This window comes from Ischnura elegans, chromosome X (genome assembly GCF_921293095.1).
Source record: "Ischnura elegans chromosome X, ioIscEleg1.1, whole genome shotgun sequence".
NCBI lineage: Eukaryota > Metazoa > Arthropoda > Insecta > Odonata > Coenagrionidae > Ischnura > Ischnura elegans.
The window spans coordinates 69,761,180-69,775,426 of record NC_060259.1 but is presented as its reverse complement, the minus strand read 5'-3'; the positions used below and the strand labels follow the sequence as shown (position 1 = coordinate 69,775,426).

The following is a 14,247-nucleotide window of genomic DNA, read 5'->3' as shown; positions in this document are numbered from 1 at the left end:
TTCTTTATATAAACGACATTGGCGAAGTAGTGCAGAGTAAGTTACGATTATTTGCAGACGACGCTGTAGTTTACCGAGAAATCCGTTCCAGCAAAGATATAGATGAACTAACGAATGACCTTGCTGCTATCCAAGCTTGGTGCGATGCTTGGCAGTTAGAATTAAATTTGGAAAAATGCGTCGTAATGAATTTCTGGAAGAAGAATAACTCCCTACAGCGTAACTATATCATTTGGGGCACCCACCTAAAGGCAGTTGAATCCGTGAAATATCTAGGGGTTAGACTCAATAATGATCTATCGTGGAATAAACATATTCGAGAAATAACCGGTCAAGCTAATCGTAAAATGGGTTTTGTTAAAAGAATATTAGGAAAGTGCGACGACAAAGTGAGAGAAATTAGCTACTTTTCCCTCGTTAGATCACATCTGGAATACGCTGCCAGTGTTTGGGACCCTCATGAAAAAGGCTTAATAACAGAGTTAGAACGCGTGCAAAGAAGATCTGCCAGAGGTATGTGAAAGGTCGTTACGATAGTCTTGTTAGTGTAACTGACCTCTTAGATAAACTCGGATGGGAATCTCTGTCGGACCGTAGATTGAAAAATAGACTAAACCTTTAAGATAAATTCAAGAGCAGTGTCTTTTCTGACGAAGTTAACCATATCTTGCGGACGCCAACGTACTACGGAAGATCAGATCATATAAATAAAATAAGAGAGATAGATTGTAGAACAGACAGATTCCGAATGTCATTTTTTCCACGATCAATAAGAGATTATAACGGCAGCAATAGAACTCGTAAATAGATTGCATGACTTGTAGTGTAGCCTACTAACCTATGTAAAACTTAATGCATGTTTCTTAATTCAATTATTATTTCTAACAGCATATAGTAGTATAGTTTGTTATTATACGGGACGTTTTTTGGACGGAGTGGTGCAGGGGCGGATCCAGGATTTTTTTCTGGGAGGGGCACAAGCAAGGCCGTATCCAGGATTTGGTTCTGGGTGGGGCACAAGGATACCTCGTAATACAAAACGAACGCAATGATAATGGGACCGTATTAAAAATCTTGCATATTTTTGAGGGTCTGGGGGGGCACGTGCCCCAGTGCCCCCCCCCCCCTGGATCCGCCTATGGTGTGGTGTGCATGTGGGAGTCCAAATGCATGCTGCATGCTGGTGATTGGTCACCCCCTGCCAAACACCCTAGAGGTGGCTCGCAGGGTATTATGTAGATGTAAAGGAATTGAATGGATGAGGCGGATACTTTGTGGAGATGCATTATGAGATATGAAGTGAAACACTTTGCACTTTCCACATAAAAAATTTTATTACACTAGAGTCGGCATGTTTCGCTGCACTTCAGCATTATCAAGGCTAAACCAAGAAATTAACCATACCAATGTAAACACAAATTGCACACTAGCAACATTTGAGAAATGGGGGTGGAAGGTGGGGTGGAAAGGAGGGTCGGGAATTTTAAACTGACCGTTGGTCTGGGGTGAGGTAGGGGAGGGGGGGAAGGTGACTGTTTTCAGGTGCTCGGAGGGTTTTTTCCCCGATTAGCTGAGGGAGGTCAAGGATCGGAGAATGGAAAGGAAAAGCATGGTCATTAGTAATAACATCTTTCCTACTAATGGCAGAAACGATGTACAACTGTTCCCAAATATCCATTTTTTTCCCTTTATTAACCCGTTGCAGCATTTCTGGGATGAAGTCAGCCCGGTGTCCATCTTCTAGGAGGTGAGCCGCGAACTGGGATTTTCCTTCCCTGTTTTCAAAGTCCCTCTTATGCTCTTCTGCTCTGACCTTCAGACTTCTCCCCGTCTCACAGTGGGCTGAAATCGAAAAAAGCCGGACAAAACCTCGAAAATGGTTTTTTGAGTATGGAAGTTGAAACTTTGCACATTTGTTGCCAACACATTAGTGCATTTTTTTGACGCAAAATGTTTTTCATAGGTTGATTTTTTGTATAAAATACATAGCCTCAAAGTTAAACAAATTTGGCGCAAATTGCCCGCTTTGAATTATTTTCGAAATTCAGCATGTTTAAACTAATGTCACACCTTTAGTAGTAATTCAATAGCAACAAAAATTTATAAAATTGTTAAGCGGTTTGTTAACAGTGATTACCATCATCTTTTACGGCTTAGTTGTTGTATTTGTGACCAATAGGATACAAAATGGCGGAACCTGTTTTTCGTCGAAGTTTTGGGTTTATGTAGGATTTTAAAAAAAGGATCACCGAGTTACCTCGAGTTATTTACACCACATATTCAACAAAGTATATAGATTACGATAATCGGAAGTGCAGCTGCGACCACCTGCGACGCCGAAATTAAGATCGATTTTTCGAACGTGCGGCACCGCCCGGAGCTTGCTGCTGGCCACGGGAATTGCCGTACTCGACGGATGTTGGATAGTGAATCATTTTAAGCAAATTTATTGTATAAAAGCTATGATATATTATTACTACATTTATTTTCCTTTTGTTATAACCTGATTTCTTTACTCTCTTGTAATATTTATAGTCGATGCAGTACAAAATGGCGGACGCTAATTTCAGTAACATTTTTGCCCGTGTGTGGCTATACAAAAAGAAGGACACCGAGTTGCTCTCAGATATTTACATCGTAATTGCATCAAGCCTTTTAGAGTCTCCATCCACAGAAATAATCTGCGACCGTTCGCAACAAACAAAATTAAAATCGATGTTTCTACCGTGCCGCGCAGTCCGCGGCTGCTCCCTGGGCGGATGGAATGTCGTGACGCAGCGTACATTATAAAACGCTATGAATGCATAGTCTTTGTTGAGTATGTATTTAATGTTATTATTAACAGTATAGGCTTTTAGGCTTTTTTCTCAGTCCTTTCATTTTGATAAAAGGTTATCAATGAATATCTAAATAACTGTTGAACTTTCCCCATGTACGTGCAATAGTATCACTCCGAGTCGGTTGAAGAACTGTCGGTTTCACTTCCAGGCTACAGGATTTCTGGCTCATCGTCATTTAGTAACAGTAAATTCCTCACTTCTATCGGTATTCTTCGGGATATCTTCGTAATTAGGGGTGCGTCGTTGGATATTACTGTATCCGAGGTCAGGAGGAGCCGGCGAAATAAGTCATTGTTGGTAGATATTCTTGAGTGCTTTCTGCTGAAGCTTTCTCGATATTTTCTGGTATCTTTATTGCGTGCTTCAATTTCTTCTTTAGATAATTGCCCTAAAGGAAGAATCATCTCTGAAGCTATATATGCTCTGTGTATTAGGACCTTATGAACGGTCGGAGGAATGTAAAACCATGGGTACTGAGTGACGAAGAGCACAGCGGTTTCCAAACAATAATCTTTGAATTGATATTCTTTTATGGGTTTATCGCTGGAAATAGCCTTCAAAATCGTTGAAAATCTTTTGATAAGCTCTTCATCAATTTCTGCAAATTAAGCACGAGAGATTTAGCTAAAATTATTAGGCAGCTGTTGACAGAAATGCCAATCGAGGTTTTAAAGTCAGACCTGCTTTTTCATCATAATATGAATTAAAATGTTTTTACCTAATATTTCAGATGACAGAGTGGGATTTTCAAAGAAACGGCGAGCCGTCGTTTGTTGTTCAGCACCCTGTTTCGTCACATCAACAATCAAACCTATTTCTTCTTTAAACTTATATTGTATTAATCCTCTTCGGTTTAATAGCAGTTGCTTTGGTCTCCGCGGGACTGATTGAGAACGTTATATTGAATGATATGATAAGTAATTTTCATAGGGTAAAAGAAAAAGTTCTCTTTCAGTGAAATTACAACCTACCCACCACTGCTTAAAATCCAATATGTATGAAATATGTAGAAGACATTAAAAAAATCTTATGTAGCAGTGCAATGTGGAAATGCCAAATTTCAGATTTTTCCTTTTTACAGGTTGGCTTTTCAATTCTTGAATTCGATGCATTTCCGAAATTTTTGCACCCCAAACAAAGCATGTCATGCTTCCCGTCTCAGTCAATGCATTGCAGACCTAAAGTAATTAATTCATGCTATCAAGAATGAAAGAGTAGTTCGTTTCAGTTATATGGCAGTTATGCTCACCTCTCCATTAACCATTGTGAGAAGCATGGAGAACCCGATGGTGTAATCTCCCACATGAATCGGCCTCGATTTTTTTATTTGCTTCTTAAGGTGCATCTCTTCTGCCTTGGCTATTTCCTTTGTTTATTTTTGCTCTGGTTGGAGTGGTCGTTGTAATGTATTATGGAATATACTTACCCGAAGAATTAGAAGCTCTTGGCAATTCTAGAACGTTTTCTGGTACATATATAGGTGCTTTCAGCCACTTAATATTTCTCCTCAAAAATCTTTCATTATTTCTACTGCATGATTCCCATTCCTTTGGTAGCGAATCAAAAAATATCGTTTAAGACAGTCACTAAGGCCCTTCGTAGCTTCAATATTACCTTGCACGTGAAATTTTTTCGTCAGATATTTCATTAAAAATTCATATCTCTCAACAAAGGATTTACGTCCGGATTTGACAATACGACACTGGTTCTATTTCAGCTCTACGAGTTACCAATAACAAGTAACATACATGAAAACTAAAGAAAGGGTCAATCCTAGAGGCGTTCATGGTAAATAAAAAAAGGGAAATTGCTTATAGCACGAGGCAAAATATAAAGAACTACAAATGAAAATCTCTTACACGTTTGGGTGATAGATGCCTGGCGAATGAGTGATTGACACCGCCAATGGAGTTAAAGCAGAAAACCGATGAGGTTCCCCGGAGTTCTCAATATCCAAAGCGCGTGTATCCGAGTGCATCCAAAATCACCACATCACAACAAATCTCTTTGACTGTATGTTCAAAACTAAATTCATATACTTATGCATTTCTTTCTGGAAACGGAATTTCCGAAAAAGGTAAAAGGGACCGCACACGAGTAACGTGGGGTCATAAAAAGACCATTTTCGCGACTACCGTAGGAGGTGGACGGGCAAATACCAACCGGCTGTGGGCTGGTCGGCTGGTTGTAAAATCTATTTCGTCTTTGAGGTTGGAAGCAAGGTAATAAAGCCGTTTTACCCATCCAAGGGGTACAATTCACGTGCGGAATTGTCAGAGTTTCAAGTCAGCTAGTTTGCATTCGGGAATTTGGTAAATAGTCACTAGTCAGTAAAAATTGATAGAGGAGCGAATTCATTTACCTAAAGTGACAACAAGCCAACTTGAAATGAAATAGTAATAATTATGTTGGAATCAAACATAACCACAGAAAAGACTTCATAGCGCTTTATTATGTACGCTGCGTCACGACATTCCATCCGCCCAGGGAGCAGCCGCGGACTGCGCGGCACGGTAGAAACATCGATTTTTATTTTGTTTGCTGCGAACGGTCGCAGATTATTTCTGTGGATGGAGACTCTAAAAGGCTTGATGCAATTACGATGTAAATATCTGAGAGCAACTCGGTGTCCTTCTTTTTGTATAGCCACACACGGGCAAAAATGTTACTGAAATTAGCGTCCGCCATTTTGTACTGCATCGACTATAAATATTACAAGAGAGTAAAGAAATCAGGTTATAACAAAAGGAAAATAAATGTAGTAATAATATATCATAGCTTTTATACAATAAATTTGCTTAAAATGATTCACTATCCAACATCCGTCGAGTACGGCAATTCCCGTGGCCAGCAGCAAGCTCCGGGCGGTGTCGCACGTTCGAAAAATCGATCTTAATTTCGGCGTCGCAGGTGGTCGCAGCTGCACTTCCGATTATCGTAATCTATATACTTTGTTGAATATGTGGTGTAAATATCTCGAGGTAACTCGGTGATCCTTTTTTTAAAATCCTACATAAACCCAAAACTTCGACGAAAAACAGGTTCCGCCATTTTGTATCCTATTGGTCACAAATACAACAACTAAGCCGTGAAAGTTGATGGTAATCAATGTTAACAAACCGCTTAACAATTTTATAAATTTTTGTTGCTATTGAATTACTACTAAAGGTGTGACATTAGTTTAAACATGCTGAATTTCGAAAATAATTCAAAGCGGGCAATTTGCGCCAAATTTGTTCAACTTTGAGGCTATGTATTTTATGCAAAAAATCAACCTATGAAAAACATTTTGCGTCAAAAAAATGCACTAATGTGTTGGCAACAAATGTGCAAAGTTTCAACTTCCATACTCAAAAAAACCATTTTCGAGGTTTTGTCCAACTTTTTTCGATTTCAGCCCACTGTGCGTCTGTCCAATGTATGGCGCCATACAATCCCCACACTTTAGCCTATAAATTCCACTTTGGTCCCTGATATCCACACGGTCTTTTACACTGGGAAGCAAATATTTTAGGTTTTTTCTATTGTGGAAGGCTGGTTTGATGCCAAGGTGATTAAGAAATTTATCTACTCTTAGGGAAGCACTACCAATATAATTTATTTTTCTCCAGCGTTGAGCTTCCCTAGGTTCCAACGAATATATCTGCCTAAGGGAAATTTCTTTTTTCTTTTTCGCTATCATGTTGTCTATCATAGCAGCCGTGAAACCATTAGCTGTAGCTATAGCTTTAACGATTGTTAACTCCTTATAGTATTCCTCATTTGTTAGGGGAATGACAATAGCTCTGTGGACCATATTGCGGAAGGCTGCTAGCTTCTGACTAGGAGGATGTTTTGAATTTGCATGGATCACATGATCAGTGCATGTTGGTTTGCGATAAATACCAAACATGTGTTTACCATTCTGAAAGGATATAGTTAAATCAAGAAAATTTATTTTGTCACTGTCCTGGACTTCCACTGTAAACTTAATGCTTTCATTTAGCGTATTTAAAATTTTCACGAAATTTCTCACTTGGCGCTTGGTTCCGCTCCATAAACACAAAATATCATCGACGTAACGGTACTACCTAATATTGCACATTATTCAAGAGCGGGTGATTGCTTTGAAATTGCTTTGAAAAAGAAAAAAAAAAGAATTATTTCGTTAGGGATCATAACTGGGGGGGGGGGGGGGGGGGGGGGCAAGCCCAGTGGTGACAGTTTAGCATGGATAAAGGTGACTGAAAGTACCATTTTAAGAAAATTATAACAGCGCTTTATTAGTTAATGAGATTTTTTCCTTAAAAATAGTTGTATTTATGTTACGTATCTTAAAGTAACATATGCCATTATTTGTGGGTTAAAAGAAAATTTGTTGAATGCTTTAGTTTCATTTCAGTATGTACTGATTTTGCTTGAAGACTTTTTCATTTTTGCTTCTTGAGGGGGAAGCTGCCCCCCTCTGCCCCTCGCTGGGTAGGCCCTTGCCTGATTCCTTTTATCCTGCGACATTGTATGATGGTTTACAAAGGCATCACTAGGATTAAATCCCGTGACCTTTTGGCTACTAGCGCACATCTCAACCCTTTGTGACACCACTGGTCCTCAAGAGAACACTTTTGAGTGGGTAATCATCAGTCCCAGCCTTTTCTCCAGAAATTAACGTTAACAAATCTACCGAAACTATAATTGTAGAATAACAAAAATATAGCGGTGTACATAGGTGTGAACGAATATAAAAAGCATGGACATACAAAATCGTTGTTACCTTGACTTCAGATTGAAGGCAGTGCCACCCTCCTCTATTGTAACTATACGTTTACCAAATGGCGACGTAGCTGTAATTGCTGCGTAAGACAAACGTGCCCGTCCAAAAGTTATGCTCGAATAACTGCGGTTAATTTAGCGTGAGTATTGGTTTGCAGTAGGTTAACATATACATTTAAATTATTATTGTTAGTGGTTATTTCTTTAATTTACTCACCTTAAGTCTGAAAATCAGCTGATTTCGTTGCCGAAGGACAGGGACATGTTGGCTCTTGTCAGTCGATGTATGAAATTGGGTATTGCGTCACGCGGTGGCGGGAATGCATAAATAATGTTATTCTTTCCGTGAGTGTTTTTGAAGTAATTAAATATATTTCCTTTTCTATAAATTAAATTCATACATATTTTTAGGGAGTTTTTCCGGGGTAGAATATTTTTCTGCGTCAAGGGTACATTATTTAGTACTATTTTGTCTTCGCGGGACAAGTTCGCGCCAAAATATATTGTTGGGTAACATCTTTTGGCGTGAACATGTACCGTGTAAAAAACGTTCCAAAAAAATAATCTCGATGCAGAAAAATATTTTACTTCCGAAAACCTGGCAGAAAAAATGTGTAAAGAATATTTAACAAACAAGGCGGGAAAAGTTCGCGCCAAAATATGTAAACCCTACCAGATATTTTTGCGCGAACTTGTTCCGCGCTGACAAAATAGTGCCAAATAATAAACTCTTGATGTAAAAAATATTTGACGTTAGAATAACTGGCTGAAAAGATATTGAATTATATTCAACAAATAGGAAATATCTTCCATTCACGGAAAGAATATCAGTATTTATACATTCCTGAGACCACGTGAGAAAATAAGAATATCCATACATCGGCGAACCTGAACCAAGAAAGTACCAGTGCCGTCTTTGTTCGTCGACATAATCACCAGGCCAAACAAATATATCTCCTGAATCAACGAAAAGCCAAAGAAGGTGAGTAAATTAAATAAATTTCAACTTTTAAGATTATTTGTAAGGTATATGCCTACCTACTAAAAGCTAATAAGCTCGCTAAATTTCCCACATTTACCTTAAGAAAACGTTGTGGACGGGGACGTTTGTCTTGCGCAGCAAAAGCGGCAAAGTCGCCGTTTTGTCAACTTATAGTTAAAATAGGGAATTCATTTGTGATATACAGTGCTCTCGGATTCGATATTTATGTCCTCAGAAGATGTGTACTATTTGAAGACATTAGGTAAAGGTGTATATTCTTAAGCCTAATCGTAAAAGATTTCTCGTTGGCGTGACTAGTGTCTCCACGTCGCAGTCGTGAAATCGGCGTTCATTCAGAATTTTCAAAACACCAAACTGTATTCTTGTATTTTATAATTGAATACCTATGCTTATAGGTTTTTTATTGAAGGATAATCTATTTTACTTAATTGGAATAATATTACTTATAGACGAGTGTAAGAATTTATAAAATATCCCTCCGAAAGCCGTCAAATTCACCACTTTGAACCATTTATCTTAAAATTCCGCAATTTACTGATCTCGCACCTACCGCTTATATTGGTGGGTATTCCATACCCCCACACACTAAGGTATTAGTTGCACCTAAACCCCCCCAGCCTTAATTCCTAGCTGCCCCCTGCAAAGAAGGGGCTAAATAAAAATGTGGTAATATCAGCTCTTGAAAATAGGGGACTAAAGTAGCATGCAATTTCTGGCTTTTAGGTTATGCTAAAGTAAGCCTGCATTTGCCATCGCACTTAGTAGGAGACTGTGCTGTAATCTACATTATGGGTTTATCTAGGAGCATGCGAATTTTGCGCTTATTAAAAGAAAGCTCAATTAAATTCGACAACATTAATCACGTGATCTGAAATTTACTCCAGGGAGTGCTTGAGGAGAATGTTGGTTGCATGTGCATTCGGATGCCAACTCTCACGCATCGGAAAACCATAAATTTCAATAGTTCAGTTAGATATTTCTTACTCAAAATGCTGTAAGCTAAATTCACAGTTTGCAATTGGCAGAAATCATGAAATGCGACCGTAATCGAAAGATGGACTATCATAGGATAGATGCCCGTGGGCTGGAAGTCTCCTCAGCAGATGTATCATGTATAGTCATTGCGAGGGGAAAGATTTCAGGGGGAATGAAGCACCCGAACCCTCTGGTCACGTGCCTGAACTACCTTAGAATGGCAAGATAATAATAAGCATGCATTGGGATTCACTTTTTCAAACACGACATTGACAGGGAAAAATATCTTACCTACCCCGTGGTGTAACCAGGAATATGCATCTGGGGGGATGGAATGGTGACCCCTCTCCCCCAGGCGAAATCTGGAAAAATTTTTGAAAAAGGACATGCTTATAAATACATTTTATATAATTTTGGCACTAAAAATTTAGCTTCAAGCAGATGTCGCTTAACCCACATGTTGCATTTCATACTGTGAGTTATCTTATATTACATTGAATATTTTTCTTTGAACAGATGGGAGGAAAACGGAAAAGGATGGAGATGGAGGTGTCTGAGGGACCAACCGAAACAAACACCCGGGTTGCCGAAAGGTGCCGCGTAGTCGTGATCACCCTCTTATCGCAGGATGGCCAAGTTCGACGAATTGATATACGGCCCATACGGGATATATCTCAGGCCCGTTAAGTATGGACAATTGTACTAATTTTTACAACTTTAAAATATTATTTCTGCTCCTTATATTTTTTGTATTTCATTGAAACAGCTATAAATTGTTAGATTAAATATTGATCCAATCATTTAAATTAGATTAAACTTAAACATTTATCTTAGCTCTTGTGGGGGGAGGGGGGGAGGATTTATCCCCCAAACCCTTCCCCCTCTGGCTTAGCCTCTGGGTACCATGACTTTGACTTACATTGCTTCTCTGAGACAATTACTGTGATTTTGCCTCGAAATAAATCGCCATTGTATTGCACTAGAACCCACTGACCTATAAATTCTGTCTTCACTTCAACAAATATGTCTAAATTCAAGTTGTTTTCTTTAGTATGTTTCTGTCCTGAAAAACTTTAATTCGTGTTGCATATCACGCAAATGCTAAGGATATCTGGTGCTGCTTGAATTTTGTCACACGGCTTTAATTTGATGATGGTATTATTTATATAATCTTCACCAGCATAGTATACCTTGAACAAACAAATATTGTACAACAATACAAGACTTATCTTTGTACAAACTTCTGAAGCGACTACTGCAAAATCCTTGGCAGATATCATTTTGATCCTCACTAGTCTCTTGACATTCAGTCAGTTCTCCAGAATTGCATTAAGTGGAACTGATGTGAGCTGAATTTTTCAGCCTGAGATTGCCTGTTTTTCATTGTCGTTTTGTCCCTTTCATACCTTTTCTTTGTCAGTAATATTTTCTCTCTGCTTTTTTTTCTTAATAAATTTATCCTCTTCCTTTGTTTTTTTAAGAACCCATCATGATCACTAGCTTTGTGTGTACCATGCATTTTCTTTACTATAGCAGCAGCAGTTGACTTAGGTTTTTCCACCACCATTTAAATTCTGAAAAAGCATTAAATTTCTAATCTTAAAAGTTTCAGGCATTACTCTGTGGTGCTTATGTAATCTTATTTAAATAAAAATACTTCATGTAGTCCACATAGATCATTTTCTGACCTTGATCCCCTGGTAGTAATCAGTCACAAAAATAGCGTGTTATAATCACTCGCACAATGAAACATGTATGACGTGCTGGCTAAAGGTGACTGTAGATTCTAGTATCACCAAACACCTGATCGAGAACAACTATCTCAGTGATTTCACATCTGAGGTCTACCACACACTGAGACAAAAGAAACAAAGTTCCTTCTTCCTTTTTAGAAGAACTGGAGATTATTGAGGTGACAAAATCAAATAAAATATGGGTGTTAAACAACCATGTTTTACCATTTCATTCACCTCTTGTAACCCTCTCTATCCTCTATGCACCTAAAATTTCACCTGTTCTTCTGTTTACTAAAATGCAAACTTTCAACCACAGCCCCTACTTCTCTGCCACTTTGTAATTTCATGACATGAAACATAATACTTCTATTCATGGCCCTTCTATTAACTGATGCCAAACTCCCCAACCTTAGATTGCCCAGAGCACAATTTTAAGTTTTTATTACCATAGACTTTTCTGGCGTAAATGTAAATATGGTTTCATAATCTGTTTTATTGTGAAATATTTTCAACATATAGTAATGATATGACCCAGTGAATTCATTTTATGTGTATTGTACATTATTTTGTGAAATGTCCCGTACGTAACGTTACATATGGGACAGAAAGAAATTGAACATAAGGGTATGTTTAAATACAATTATTTTTTTACAACATTATCATCATTTAGTTTGACAAAAAACCTGTATAGAAAATCATATTTTTGGTTGTTGTCTGTCGAGAAACTTAGAGAAAAGAGAAATTTATCTATTTTATGTTACGTACAGGACCAAGAAACATTGTATTTTTAAACACTGATTTTTACCATTATATTATTGCAAAATTATTATCACTTAGTTTTAGAAACTCTCATGCAGGAGTGATGCTTCTCAGGAGAATCACCTCCTATTGACACCCTTCCCAATTGTGTTTCCTCTGTAAATGACCACTCCACTCCCCAGAGAAGCTCTCTCTTCGAATCCAATAAGGCAATTTATACCTTTCTCACACACACAAATTTATCGGATGACCGCTTAGGGTCTTAACCTCGATTTCGCTCTCTACATTAGATTTATTTATGTGGCACCAGCTAAAGGACACTTTTTCAATGTAATCCTTTTTGCTTCCAATCAGCTACATTCTTTGGTTCTGAAAAGGTGCATTTAAAAAAACCTTTAGGGTCCAGAATAATTTAACTAAAATTTTATATTTATCCTAAAAAAGTTGATATTCTGAAAAAATAAATGCCCAATTATGAAAAATCAAGTGTTAAAAAAGCAATGAACAGTCAGAAAATGTCAATGAGAACAAACTTGAAAGATGTAATATTCATTAAAGTAAATTTGATGTATGTGTAACTGCTGAAGAAATAGATTTGTGAAAAATTAAAAATTCTCAAACACAAATAATCATGGGAAATTGTAAGTTTCTGACTGCTCAATGGAAACAAGACAGTCATTACAGAGGTTGCCTCCGATATTGAAAGCTGCATTCAGAATCAATTGCTGTCATCGCTGAAAGTTTTGGTTAATAGTTTTAAATAAATGAAACTCATTATTTTGCAAAATGTAGTGAACTTGAAAATTTTGTTGGTTTTTAAAATTAAAATTTCACTAATTTTTGATAATATAACTTTTTTGCAGATGCAGGAATAGGGGAGAAAGAGCAGAAGTAAAAATGAAGAGTATAAAAATGTAAATTGGGTGTACCCTACAGCTATGAACAATAAATAATCAAAGATTTGATTCCTTTATTGGCGTTTCATGTATTTTTCCTAGATCCTGACCCTGAGATTAAAATTTGGTAATATGTGAATGATATACCCTTGGTTGAGCGATTAAAAAAAAGAATCTTATGTTATCGTTTTTTAGTTCTGTTTTTACTTAATATAAATTACAATGTCATGTAAATGTTCTTTTGCTGCTGGGAACTGGATTAGACTGTCGAGTAGTCATTTAGTAGAAACATTATATTTACCTACTCAAGCAGTAATCAAACCATCCATTTGTTTTACTTAAATGTTTCAGCTATTATCTGTTTCTACGGAAATTTTGTGCAACAATTTCATTTTTTTTTAAATTTAATATCAACTCAAAGTGTCATGTAAGCTAATGTGTTTGATGCTTTTAGGAGTATCTTCCCTGAACGTTGACTAAATCTCTCCTTCTTTTCTACCTGCTACAAGGCTTTCACCTTCTCAGATAATTTATGCACAAACATTCCAGCCTGTTGGAGTTGTCCAGTGACTTGACAGAAGGAAAGAGGTGAAATGATGGAGGGTTGCACATTCCCAATCCCTGTTCCCCATTTGTCACCCACACTCTTAATAATAATAATAACAATAATAATAATTTTTATTGCTCCTAGAGATCACATGTTCTGGTGACATTGGAAGTCGTCAAAATAAAGTAAATAATTAAAGTAATAGTTACAAATAAATGAAGTGATATAACATTTACAATTTTTACAGATAAAAGAAAAAAAGTTACAATTTTAGTGGTTGATGGGCAAAGATTACTCCGAGCCCAACATAAAATCCTTCAGGCTATAATAGTTATTTTCCATTAAATATTTCTTCAAAGCATTCTTGAATGGTGTAGGCGGAAGACATTTAATATCATATGGTAGACTGTTGTATATTTTTGTTAGGGAGAAAAGGGGTCCTTTTTGGCAGAAAGTGCTATGGTAGTCTTTGAGGTGAATGTCATTGGTGGTTCTGGTAGCGTGATTATGGAGAGAACTATTTTTTGGAAAGTATTCAGGGTTATTCTTAACAAAAGAGGCACAGTTGAGTATGTACAGTGATGGGAATGTTAGTATTTTCAGATCATTGTAAAGAGGTGAGCCAGGTGATCGCATAGAAACTCTGGCCATGGCTTTCACTGCACGTTTCTGCATAGAGAAAACTTTGTGGCAGCATCTAGCATTACCCCAAAAGATGATGCCATAAGTTAGGTGAGGATAT

General features: G+C 37.4%; 1 long non-coding RNA gene across 1 annotated transcript; it reads left to right on the top strand.

Moving 5' to 3' along the window:
• Positions 1–8,478: 8,478 nt before the first annotated feature.
• On the top strand, positions 8,479–13,035 carry LOC124171781. Its single transcript, XR_006867957.1, has 3 exons — positions 8,479–8,571; positions 10,084–10,254; positions 12,926–13,035. It is a non-coding gene; the product is annotated as an uncharacterized LOC124171781 (long non-coding RNA).
• The last annotated feature ends 1,212 nt before the right edge of the window (positions 13,036–14,247 follow it).